At 40.1% G+C, this 13,699-nt stretch overlaps 1 long non-coding RNA gene across 1 annotated transcript in view; it reads left to right on the top strand.

The window, feature by feature from the left end:
* The first annotated feature begins 9,892 nt into the window (after positions 1–9,892).
* LOC109298186 overlaps positions 9,893–13,699 on the top strand; it is a 22,084-nt gene continuing 18,277 nt past the window's right edge. The window contains exon 1 of the long non-coding RNA XR_002097517.1: positions 9,893–9,970. This is a non-coding gene — a long non-coding RNA (uncharacterized LOC109298186). The remainder of the gene's footprint in view (positions 9,971–13,699) is intronic.

Raw genomic sequence — 13,699 nt, 5'->3', positions numbered from 1 at the left:
GGACCTCGAGCAAAAAATGGCCAGCCCAGTGTAACTTAGTTTACCTGAAGAGGTGAACTGGAATGAATGTTCCCTGTCTAACAAACATCTGTGCATGGTCAGAATGGAGCCCCATGGCTGGGAAAGCCCAGCTGCTGGCCCCCTGACCACTCCAACCCCTAGACAGACACCCCCCCACACAGACTCAATAAAGATCCCCCATGGACCCACCAGACTCTCCCACCCGCCATCCTGCCAACCCCTACTAGGCACGCAAAACCTCCCTACAGACCTGCTAGATTCCCCTGATCCCACCTACTGCTCCCACTACCCCAACTTACATCCAACCTTAAATCAGGTTCCCAGCATGGTTCCTGGCACCACCAAATGCATGTACACTCCATGCCCAATTTACGATCATGTGATTTGAAATGAACTGTGCGAACATAAATCAGGCAGTGAGAACATCTGCACATACCTCTCTTCTGAGAGTGCAATTTCCCCTGGGGGGACCATTCCATTTCTAAACCCCCTGACGCAGTGGAACCGCAGTGATACTCCTTCGTTTGGGGAAATCTCATGGGCACTGAGAATTCATTGGTAATGTCTTAAAGTCACAAGTCAGGACCCACTTCACTTACCTTTAAGCAAATAGTGCATTTGAATAAAAATGACCACGAATATTCTCTCACTCTGAACATGAACTTGTTTTATCTGTAGTCATATCTTTGCGGTGTTCACATTCCATAAACATTCACAAAACTGAGCTATTGGACTCTGTGCTTCCATGTGCTCTTGGAAACTAGAGTTTTATTTCTCAGATTGACAAACAGGCAATGCCTCTGTCTTCTTTATGAAAATTAGCATTTGTTATATGTGTTCTTCTAAGAACTATATGCAATATCTGTTTCCTGGTACTGGGAGCCAGAATGCGGGGGCTAGTTTATACTCCAACCACAATCTTATATCATCTTTTAAAACTAGGTTACAAAGTTATAGAACAATATTAAGCATAACTCATGCTCTATCATTTTAGCATCTTTTTGCTATGTTATTTCTAATTCTGTGCCAGAATCTCATATCCAGTAATGTAACTGGGGTGGGTGAATGGGGCACCCCAGATGCCAGTTGTAGAATAGCAGCCCCCTGAGAATTCTATGTAACAGCAATGGCAGAAGCAGCTGTTAGTGGGTGGAGAACCTGCACCCCAAAGGCAGCAGCTGGGGTCTTCGAGTATCTGATAAGACTTTCTCCCATTTGACACACACATGCCACCTCTATGGCATCTCTGTCCAGCATTATTCCTCCACTTTTATCCATTAGGAACTGAAACCCTTACTTGGTCTGAGTAGTAGACTACAGTTTGATCCTCATTCACACTGGGTGCATCTACACATGTGTTTTTCTCTGGATTAGACTCATTTGTTCCACAGTAAAGCATCACTATCTACATGTGCGCCGGTATTAGGTTGCAGTAAACTAATTATCTCTGCCATAGGATAGTACTGTCGGGGACTGTACTATCTTACAGCAGACTACTTTACTGTGTCAAAACGCACATGTAGATGAGGGTATAAATTTCTCCTGGTCAGCCCAGCCAGCCAGGGGCCTACTCCACCCCAGCTCAAATTGCTGCTGTCCCAGGCATACATGTAGATGCTGTACCCAGGAGCAGCTGACTCCCACTCAGACTGTTTCGGAGTTTATTGTGTTGCATTAATTGCATGTGTAGATGTTCCCAGTGAGTATCATGCTAAACTTGAAGTTCTATTTCAGCCACTAGGACTATCTTGGGAGTAAGGTGTCTGTCTGGAAGTAAGGTAATCAAAACCATCTTAGGGCAAATATTGTCATTTTATTTTCCTTTAGAAATGTATGCCCTTGTGTTATGGAGAGGAAACAGCCTGCCTTCAGTTAATGGTTCAAGCAGCCTCCAATTTAAAGTCCTATTTCAGCTTCCCATATAACTTAGGCTTGGAAAATTGGTTTGGCTTTAAAACTGCCAGATTTATTTTGAGTGTAGAAGAGTGCTGTATGACAATTAGCTTGTAAATAGAGGTTATCTCTATTTGCATGGTAATGAACAGCTCTCTTCCAAGACTTGTCAAAACAATTGAAGAGGATAATGGGTTTTTACATGAACCAACTGCTGGGCATTTTACCTTATATGAAAATTCTGGGTGGAAGTAGATTATTATTCAATTTGCATAAATATTATTGTAAATATTGGAACAGAAACATAATGCAAAAAAAAAATCTAAAACCCACAAGAGAAATACAGGTCAACTATCATTCACACTGGTTGGAGAAAACAATGCATCATTATTCAGGGACTACTACAACAAGGGGCCCCTTCATAAAAAAAAGTATTTAATAATGTAACCCTCCAGGATATATTGAGCTAGAAATTACCATATTTTCCTCACATAAACCACACACTATTTTCCCCAAAATTAGCCCTCCAAAATTGGTGTGAATATTTAAGTAGGGAAATTGTTTTCATCACTGGAAAACCAGCAAGCAGGGAGACATTGTGCATGCCACAAAGCTGCTGAGATGACACAGTCCTATGTTAACACTTTCACAGCTACAGTTATTGGCTGAATGCTGCAGCTTAACCCAAAAGCAGCAAGTGAGCTGCTGGTAGTATCTTGATAAGGCTTGTGATATGGAAACATTTATTTTACAGCAGAGGTATCGAATTGTGCCCCATGGAGCCAGATGAGTGGTGTGAAACAGTTCCACAAGACAAATGAATGGCATGAGGCTGGTCCCCCTGATTCTCCCATGTCAGATCCAGTGCATACAGCACTTGCTCCAGCCAATTTGGGACCTGGAGGATAGAGGCGCTGCTGTGGGATAAAGCTGAGGTGCTGGGCTTCCTACTGTGCCACTTCTTCCCACAGTGGTAGCCAAGAACTGGAGAGAGAGAAGCAGCACTGGAAACCAGCAACACCAAGGAAAGTAGCCCAGCTCATGGGCACATGGCCACTGCCAGAAGACACTCCCAGAAGACAGTGAAGGCGAGGCAGCTGGCACTAGGAACTTCCTGATACCACACTTTCTGTATGCTCTGTGTTCCCCAGACTTACTCTATGTCATATGGTTGGCCATGAATCTTTTTTTCTACATTCCCCCTTCCAAAAATAAGGTGTGTGTTTTATTTGTGGACATCCCCTAATTAAAGTGCCACAACATCTTGTGTATCAGTGTCCCCGCACTTGAAAATGGCAGCGGTGACACTTGAACTAAAGCTTATTAGATTAGCTTTAATTCAAGCACACACACCACCATTTTCAAGTGCAGGGATGCTGATACACGAGATGTGGTAAGCTGCTGGTGTGCAGTAATTGCCACTGTCCAGCAGACTCAATTAACCAAGTCTGCTCTGACATGCTGAAAATACAGCACATTTGAGTAGCCTCCGTGCTTGTGTATAGGCACCTTGTAATAACAGGTATTAATTCAATATACGGTAACCAGCACTACTGTGCAGTAGCACCATTGCACATCTTTCTAGTGATGTTAATGCACAGTAGCCTAATTCTACTGCCCATTAGCTCATTAACGTGGCTTTTGCTGTGCATTTAGAGTCTTGCGTAGACATGCCCTGTGAGTACTAATAGAAATTTCAAAAAAGGAAAAGATGGCTTCTGATTTTAGGAAACTGGAAGCGGTAGTGACGTTGTATCTTGGGCGTGCAGTCAAAAGGGACAGCATTTGTGATCTGCTTTCCAAACCACTTTTCACAGATGAGCCTATGAACTTCACTTCATCAACCTCCTAGGTACAGAAACTCATGGACTCAGTATAGACAGTGAAATTCTGACACACTACAACCGATGATTCCATTTCCATTTTCACTGACTGACTTTCTTGCCTGCATTGCATACAAGCCTCTAGCTTCTTTATTATTCGTTCCATCTAGGAATGGCACCCCCCCAACTCCCCCCCCCCGTAGGTGCTTCCTCAGCCTGACAAAGGCTTTTCAACCCGCAAGCTTGCTAAGATCTTTTTCTGTAACTAACTATTCAGTTGGTCTGCTACAACATACCAGATTAGATTTACCCAAAGGAAAGGACCTCTGCCAGTGCCATGTCCTTAGACCAACACCCCTAGCACCTGACCAGAAGGATGCAGGGGGGGCACATCTAAGCCTTAGGGCTGGGGCTGGCAGGAGAGTTCTCTGGCAGCTGCTGGAGAAGAAGCTCCTACAGGAAAGGAAAGAAAGGCTGTAGTCTGTGACAGTTTGGCTGCCTGAGATGCTGCTGGTGCTACTGTGCTGCTTATTAAGTTATTACCTGCTGTCATTTAAAGTGGTGGACCAGGCTGATGCTCTAGGGGAAGAAGAGGCTTCATTGAGGCACACTACTGTGTCATGTAGAGGACCCAGCACCAGTGAGGGCACAGCTTAATACACACACAGGCACATAGTGAGAGCGTGCCTTAACATACATGCTGGAGAAGAAGCTCCTGCAAGAGAGGAAAGAAAGGCTCTGTGACGGTTTGGCTGCTTGAGATGCTGCTGATGCTACTGTGCTGCTCAGTCATTTATTTTATTGTCTGTTGTCATTTAAAGTGGTGGACTGGGCTGAAGCTGTAGGAGAGGAGAAAGCCTCATTGGGGAACACTACTGTGTCATGTAGAGGCCCCAGCGCCAGTGAGGGCACACCTTAACACACACACAGTGTTACTCATGTCATGAGTTTTGCTTGTCAGCAGCCTGAGGTGCAGTATCCCAGAAACCCCTGCACCTGTCTCCTTGAAACTTGGCATGAGTCATGGCCTCAGAAGGGGCTACCATCTTGGTAAGTTTCATCTGAATCAGACACAAAATGACAAAGTTATAGGCAACTTGCTTCCCCATTATAGCCTATGGGCAAAACATCAAAACAGCATTGAAACAGTGAAACAGTTTCAACAAAACAAAATGGAACAGTGATTTTGAAACAAAATGAAACTCAAAAGGAAACACTGTCCCATTAAAATGTCAAAACAGAAGTCATAAAGGAACCGTGCTATTTCACACAGCCCTAATAAATAGCATTGTTTTACTTAGAATAGTTGCAATCAAATGGTAAGATATTTGCTGATTGCCCTACTTCTGCTCTCTACTTCTTATCTAATTAGCTAGGATCAATAAAACTATTTGAGCTTTGAATAAATCAGTTCAGGATTCAGTCAAGTTTTTTTTTTCCTGTGAACTTTTGGTGGCATTTCAAATTGTATGTAGTTCTTTGGTATTGTTAGTTTGCTTTGAGTCCATTTCTGTTTACAGTAATTTAAATGTTTATTCTCTTTGACTTGGCCTATGCTTTTTATGGATTAAATAGCTTTATACCATTAACATTATCCATTTTATCATGGAATCCTATTCAACCAAGATATCACAGTATCTTGCAGGGTCAGGATCACTATCTAACAGTTTAATACCACCCAAGTAGAAAGTCTGAATACACTGTAGGAGGCACAAAATTAAATAAATAAATAACACTACTCCTCCAAAGTAATGGTTCTAAGGTAGGAAAAAGGCTACTAACCTCACCATGTGCATTGTAGGAGACATGTTCTGCAGTTCATACTTTAATCAAGCTTTGTTGCCATCTACCTGTGGGAATCCATTGCTCTGAGTCTTTTACACTTATTGACCCTGAGTTTTGGTGTATTTTTCCTTTTAACTTTGTTTAAAATCTCTGACTAACCTTTAGTATGCCTGCCCATGCCAGTGTTTCTCAGGCACACGCAGTACCTTTGATAATAGAGATGAATACCTCCTGAACAGTTTTATAGCCAGACATAGATCAGAGGCTGTAAAATGTAGAATACAGACATGAAATGCAGAATGCATCAGCTGGCCATGAAGCTATGAAAGGAATTGTCTGGCTATGTTGCAGTTTTTTGTGACTCCTGTACTTCTGAAAAAATACACAGGTTTGATAGTACTTACGATCAAAAATCCTAGAATACACAGCACAACAAAGCTCAAAAATCAGTGATGGGTATGATATCTCATCTTCCAGGTTATTTGGGCCTGAATATGTATTCAGTTAGCCATTAAATTCATATCCTAGGTTCAGATCCTGAAAAACCTTCTTCATCTAAAGTTTGGGGTTTTCAAATTCAATATCCATCTTAATGTAAGCACAAAGCTTTGTTCCTTTCACATATGGCTTCCACGCTGATTTAGAAAAACACAGAAAGCCAAAAGGACATCATGTCCATTTAACATTTGCATGGTTTGGCACATGACTTACTGTTCATTTAGAAAAGAAAGAGTTGATAGTGTAGGCCTTGCTGGAGCACTGATCAATATAAATACTAGGAAAACTGCAGGCACAGCTGTTGGCATATGAAAGTGGTAGGAATTCAAACAAGAAAAGATAAGAAAAAGTCATCTATAACTGTGGCTGCTGCCTTTACCTCAGGACTGAATGAAGCAATTGCATGAAATTGATAGTACAGAACTCAAAATGCATATTTCAACAACCCATGACCATGGAAGTTTAGGGATACCCTTATATTCACATCTGAGTTGGGGACAGGCTTGTATATTTCTTATAAAACATGGGAGCAGGGATCCCTACTGTAAAATATGTGCTTAATGCTTATCCAGTGAAAACTATTGTAGAGATACAGGAAACATCAGAAGTTACATATAGTGATGATGTTAAATTATTACGCCTTTAGTTTGGCTTATACACAATTAAGAAACAATGTGCTGTTAGAGCAGTGGTTTTCACCCTTTTATAATTTTTTTATTTGTAGACCCATAAAAAAATGTGAATGGAGGTGTGACCTTTTGAATTGTAAGTGTGACCATTCACATACTTTTGATTGATCATAACCATCTTTTATGGACCCCTTAGAAACAGTGTGTGGACTCCAGTGGTCCATGGGCCACAGGTTGAAAACCACTGTGTTAGAGGAAAGGAAAACTTGATTAAACCAAAAACTATAAAATGACTTGAAATAATCCTTGATTTTACCAATCAATGGTTAGAATTGTACCAGAACCAAAAAGGAAATTTCCTAAAAATGTACTTGTTATAGACAATACACTAATAGCAAACCACTAAAATGTAGCTATATGGATCTCTTATGGATGTATGTATTGTGTGTGTGTGTGTGTGTGTGTGTGTGTGTGTGTGTGTGTGTGTGTGTGTGTTTAAAAACAAAAAAAGGGAGATGAAATTTCTTAGTTTGTTTGTACCAAAAACAACAATAACTTGGATAATGGAACTTGTGGTCTTAATTGTTGCAAGCAAGAAGACAAATAAATTAGCTAACATACTGTCTAAACTTCACACGTGCTATGACATGAAAAATCTGGACAAAGAGTTCAGTACAATTGTACCCATTATCAGTAGTTTAGTACATCTTGATGTCTCTTTAGCCATAGCATTTGTTATGTTTGTAAATAAAGGTGCTGATCTGGTTAAGCAGAATTTATTCCAACTGCCATTACAAATATAGCCTCATTTGCTAAACAGTACAACCATTATAGCACACTACATGACTAAAAAGTAAAGCACATTACAAGGGACTTCTTAAAATTTGCTAAATTTGGGCTCCCTCCTTGTACAAGAATAAAGGTGTCAAGATTTTAATGGCAATTTCCAGGTGGCATAATCATCCGGTAAAGGCATGAATGCCATGTGCCCCCGGAGTCTGGGGGGGCATGGTGACCTCCTGCAGGCAGTGGTGGCAGGGGCATGGTGGCAGCAAGCGGGCAGTTTTGGCAGTGGGGGAGGGGCAGTAGCTAGCATCAACCGGTAGTCAGTGACCACCTGCAGACTGGTGGTGGTCAGCAGCAATCAGGGACTGCCTGCAGATGCCACCGGTTGTGTCAGTGGCTGGGGGGCGGAGGGGCATGGCAAGCAGCAACTGCCCGCAGACACCACCGGTAGCGTCAGCAGTGCTTTTCACAGGGGGTGCACATGCACCCGCATGCACCCTCTACACATTGCCAATGAGTAAAGGTATACTATCCAAACAGCATAGGAATCTTTGTGAATAATGTATATATGCAGTAGTGTTTGCCTGATAACCCAAGTGTTTGCCTGATAACAGAAACAGGGTTATGAATCAATCAAGCTTGCAGTTCTAAAAGCAATAGATAGTGGCTCTTTGAGTGCAATGCCGCTATCGTTGCCAATAATATAAAAGGGGCTGGGTTGGTAGATACAAAAACAATTAATTAACGAGGCAGTGCAAGTAAAAAATCATACAGTGTGTGGTTTGGGGCACTCTCATTTTATGATGCAAGAAGAAACCTGCCCAGGAAACTGGGCAGGATTCTACCTGAACATAACAAGTACAATTGAAATCAGGACTCACACTTTCTTGCCAACCAGCAATGAAAGCATTCTGACTGAGCTTATCATTCCTTCTGATAATATAAGGAATGTGATGATTGACTTATTTCCTCTCATCACAGAATTACACCTAAACATACAGGGCCTAGTAAAATTCACATAGGAATCTTTAATTCCCATAGCTGACCTCATACAACAACAAATTCAGGACATAGAACAGATGTGAGAAAAAAATAAAGACACCTTGGTGGGCCATCCAGAAGATATCACCTGGCATCTAATAGTCACAACTTTTAGTGTGGTACTGATGATAATCCAAGGAGTAACTGTAATTGTGTTAATTGGGGTGTGCTGCTATCCACCTCACCAACACCAGAATGTTAAATTGTGAAACCAGATTAGAAAAGGGATTAGCTTTGGCTATAAATAAGGCTATAGTAACCAACAGTATCTTGTTGAATATTACTGCTTATTTGCTAACCACTACTACTGTATTATGCTTTGTGCCATTTTGTAACGTAACCAGGCATTCTTCATGAGTTCTCCTTGACTGAGTACATACACATAATTTTTTTTCCTTCTTCTGAAGGTATCAGCTATGCCAAAACCAGTGAAACTAACATGTTTGCAGAAGTGGTAGTTACGCATTTCACATTGGACTGTTAGGACAGAACTGTGGAATTTTAGGGGAAACACAATATGTGGAGAACAATGGTGGTGTTACTGTGGAGAAACAATTGTGGAAAATTAAAAAAGAGATTACATTCCCTGTTTGCCCACCATTCTGGTGTAGTAGTTCACTGTGGATCTACTCTAATTCCAAAAGAGCCTCAACACAGGGAGTTCATTTGGAAAGATTATGAACCAGGGAAAAAGGAAGCAAAAATTAGCAGACTGGAATGCCACCTGAGATGCGTGAAGACACAACTGGCAACAACAGCTGTAACAGTTTTGGATTTCTTAGATTTCTAATTTTGGAGCTCTATGCATGTTACTTACACTCATGTGTATTTAGGCTGTGGTAGTATAATTTACCAGCATCAGCATGTTATTGTCTATTATTATCACATGCAGCATATTACCACTGCATAAATGAAGTGTTTCAAGCAGGCCATTCCTTGAAGTCCTAGACCTAACATTTCCAGGCCCAACCTATGGGACAAACAATTGGGTAAAAACTGTCTGAAATTCATATGAAGGAATGTACAGACCAATGTGTAGACATGTGGGGCATGAATGTATAGATGAGTATAACAAAGCAACCTCAACATAATGTCTAGCTCACTGGGTTATCTTCTATCTGTACATTATGCTTTTTCAGGATGATGAGTAGACACGTTCACCTATAAAAGATAAAAATGATGGAATGTAGGTCTTGCTGGAGCATTGATCAATATATATACTGCTAAAGCATGGGCCAGAGTAGGCCTGACCAGCAAACCTGGCCAATGCCTGAACTCCGTACTTAAGCATAACATGGTATGTGCACTCCTTCCAGAAGATGGGAAGGGGGGATGGCTATACAAGGTGTAGGGTCCAGTGCCTCCGGGTAAGATTAGAACAAGAACACCCAGGTCAGGTTTTGGAACAAGCCTTTGGTACAGGACAGTTTAAGACTTTCAAGATAGAGATGGGATGCAATACATAATTTGTTTTGATCATTGAATAAAAGGAGGGTTGGCAGCCTAGGGGAGCATGTATGGTATTATGCTGACTACCTTGTCACAAGCACAAATGTCTTAACTCCTTGTCTGATGTACTTGCTAGACCAAAACATGTTAGGGCTGTGCTTGCAGACAGTAAACCTGGCCATATCTTCTCCACCAAACTGAGCCTGTTATCTTTCTTTAGGACAAGGTTGGTGTTGGGATGTCCTGGCTATAACTTTGTCTGCATCACAGTCGCTGAGACTTCAACAATGAGACAACACGTCAATTACACTCAACAAGGACAACAACAAGAACAACACTGATAACACCTGAAGATAGATGGAAACAACAACTGGCAAGCGTCAGAGGGGTTGAATTGATTTCCTTTTAAAAAATTTTATAAAAAATAGTCTGAGAAAAGATTTGCTTGTGATTCATTACTGTTTGCCTACAGCTCTTACAATGGATACTGCAAACAGTACTACTTGAAAGTTGTGAAACCTGAATGTTTCTAAAGTTTCTGAGGGAGAATGCTGTCTCTCCCATAGCTACACTCTCAGTAGGTTGTTAGGACATTAAAATGGTCTTGATTATAAATGAAGAGATACTGAGGTCAGAATAATTATGCAATTATTACGCAAGAATATGCTGTCAAAGCCAGTTTCTATTTGAAACAACACATAGCAAGTGAATAAAAGCAGAAGGAAAACAAGACCTATAGCTACCAATTATATATATATATATATATATATATATATATATATATGTAAAATAGGTATAATCATTTTTCTATATACTGTATCTGAAATTCTACAATGAGTTTCCAGTTTGCTATTTTACCACTAATTTGTGTTCACTATCAAAGAACATTCAATACCTTTGACTTTGGTAATGGGAACAACCACAAAAATGAATTATATGCTTACCTGCTTTCAATAAAGCCTAATTCAAAACCCATGAAATAGGCTTCAGATAAACCATATTTGGCAAAAGTCAATTTTTAATTGTCTAGTAGATTGTGAGATCTGTGATTTGTAATTATCACTATATTCATCCGTTGAACAAGTTATTCAGCTGGTGAATGAGCAAAATATCATCTGATTTATACAACTAACCAGAATAGCCTGAAGTACAAATTGCAAATACTCAGAATGTCCAGTTCATAGATGATGAATGATTTGACAAAAATACTCATGACTAATCTGAATAGAGAATAAATTTAAAAATTGTATAGTCTATTTTCAGGTAATTCATGAACAGGAAAACGATGCCACTGAATCTATTATTCATTGCATACTATTAGGTGATCTCTTTGTAGACATGTGACTCATTCCTGTCAGTTTCCTTGATTGCATTTTACCAAAGCTTTATTAATAGCTACTCTCATGACAGTAACTAGTAAGATCATAAAAGTGAATAGTACACAATCCTCAATACAACTATACTAATGGTGCTTACATAAAATTTTATGAACCAGATTTTTTATTCCTTATTATAAGCCAATAGTGTCAGTAAAACATTAATACCTAGAAATTAATTTCTTCTGAGAATGAAGTGGACAAATAGATCTTTAAGACTGGTAGTGCAAGTTAATGTTAGGCATTGTCACACAACTACATAAAAGTAATGCTGACAGCTTAAAAATCATGGGACAGATCAACTGGTACAAACTGGCATATATCAGCTGAAGTCAGGCTTAAGTAAGTGAATGTGTTTTCCAGGTTTGGTGCTGTAATGAGCAACAGCAGCATTTTCAGTATTATGTCCCACTTCAAAAGATTTGAAATCTGATTTAAAATTAAGCCAGCATATGTCTTTGCTTGATGAGTCTTTTAGCTTCTTTTCTAATTGTTTTAATTAAGTTATATTGATTCACAATGAAAACTAAATATGTTATCAAGACCTCTCAGGGTATGGACAGGCAATCATTGCTGCAGTTTAGAGTGCTTCAAATTCAGATGTGTATCTTCTCTCCCCCACCCTGGACTGTTCAAAATGACTGCAGAGGCATTGATTAAAGCCATGGTGCTCTCCAGCCATGGAGTTGGACACCAGGAATCTTTCCACCGCACACAGCCTCCAGTCTCCAGAGGTTTCTAAACATGAAGAAGAGCAGTTATTGGCTGTCCACCTCATTTTCCCCTCCATGGGTGGGTGGGATAGGGAGCAGAACATTGTAGAATGCTGGAAGACCAAGCAATCACATGTCATGCTGTACTGGAGGGTTCAGATGATCCAGAAAGCACTTCAAAATGAAGTGCTTCAAAGGTGTTTCTCTTTATTCAAGTCTTATTTCTTAAGGGCTTCATCAGGTGTAGCTGTCTGCACCCTCACATTTTGCAGTGCTTCAAAGATACAAAGGACCTCAGTATAGATATTTGCAGCCTAAGTTTCAGTGGTGCTGAGACCTTTATCTGATATTTAAGTCAATAGGAATTACAGGTACTTAGCATCTTTATCTATTACATTAACCACTTAATAAAAGCTGACCTTTAAAATCATTTGCTGCTCACAAGATCAGAAGTGTGGTGTTTTATGGAATAGGTTTTCATAACAGCGGGCATGTCTACACAAGACACTAAATTCACAGTAGACTGACTAATTTTACTGCACATTAGCACTTCACAGCAAAAGCCATGCTAATGCTCAGTAGAACTGATTTACTGCACATTTGCATCACTGAAAAGGCATGTGCTGGTGCTACTGCGCAGTAGTGCTGATTATTGTGTATTGAGTTAGTACCTGTTATTACATGTACTAAGCTTAATGTGCAGTAATAATGGCACATTAATGCACATGTAGACATGCCCACTAATACATCAGACATGCTCACTAATCCACAAACATTCCCATTTTCAAAAGCAGTGGCATGTATAGAATGAGACCAGCTTTGCAGTCAGCACATATCCATGGACATAAAATTATTATTAAAGAATAACTCACCAGGAAAAAGTAATTTATACTTGTAACCATCCCACAGAGGCCAAAATATTTACTACATTTTTTTCCTTGCGGTGTCCTCCTTAGATCATTTTATTACTTTTTAAAAGCACCAGTAACATCTGTTTTATGTAAAGTAATAAGAGATATTTTATAGCTTTGAGCAGCTTGTTTATTACACTTGCCATGATTTAATTTAATGTTGTGATCACCCTTTCTTCCTCATCCTGTATGTGATGTCACTGTACATGTCATAGTTGGTTTTTTTTATATACCACTATTAAGAACCGGCAGAAAAGTGCCTTTGAGTTTCAAAGTGCATTGTCTATAGTCTTACAGGATCCTTGGTTTCACTATCTTCCAGGGATCCAAAGGGATTACAAATATATGTAGGGTGGTTTTGTCATTTTAATTGAGAATTCATACTCATTGGGCATGTCTATATGTGCTTAAATATTGTGTAGGTCAGACATGTGATTGTACTTAAGGCAACACATGGCTCTTTATGCCAGGAATGCAAGTCCCCTCAAAAAGGTGCTGGATTGATGGCTCTGGTGATAACACGAATTCCTTATTCTTCTACAAACTCAGTCTGCAAAAGGACGACTTTTACAATTTTTTCTCCGATGCCTGATGAAGGGTGTTTGCGCCCGAAAGCTTGCAACGAAAGAATTTTTTTGCACAAATTGTGTTGGCCTAACAAAAGATATCACCTCTGTCCACGAGCCCTGATCTAAAACACAGTGGTATTCAGCTTCTCCCAGAAATGTGCATGGGGGGGGAACATATTTGCAAAGCTTACCTCTGGGCCCTCTG

This window comes from Gavialis gangeticus, unplaced genomic scaffold, assembly GCF_001723915.1.
Source record: "Gavialis gangeticus isolate Ggan-Ray unplaced genomic scaffold, GavGan_comp1, whole genome shotgun sequence".
Taxonomy (NCBI): Eukaryota; Metazoa; Chordata; order Crocodylia; family Gavialidae; genus Gavialis; species Gavialis gangeticus.
Note: the sequence above shows the minus strand (reverse complement) of the source record. Positions and strands in the feature narration are given on the sequence as shown.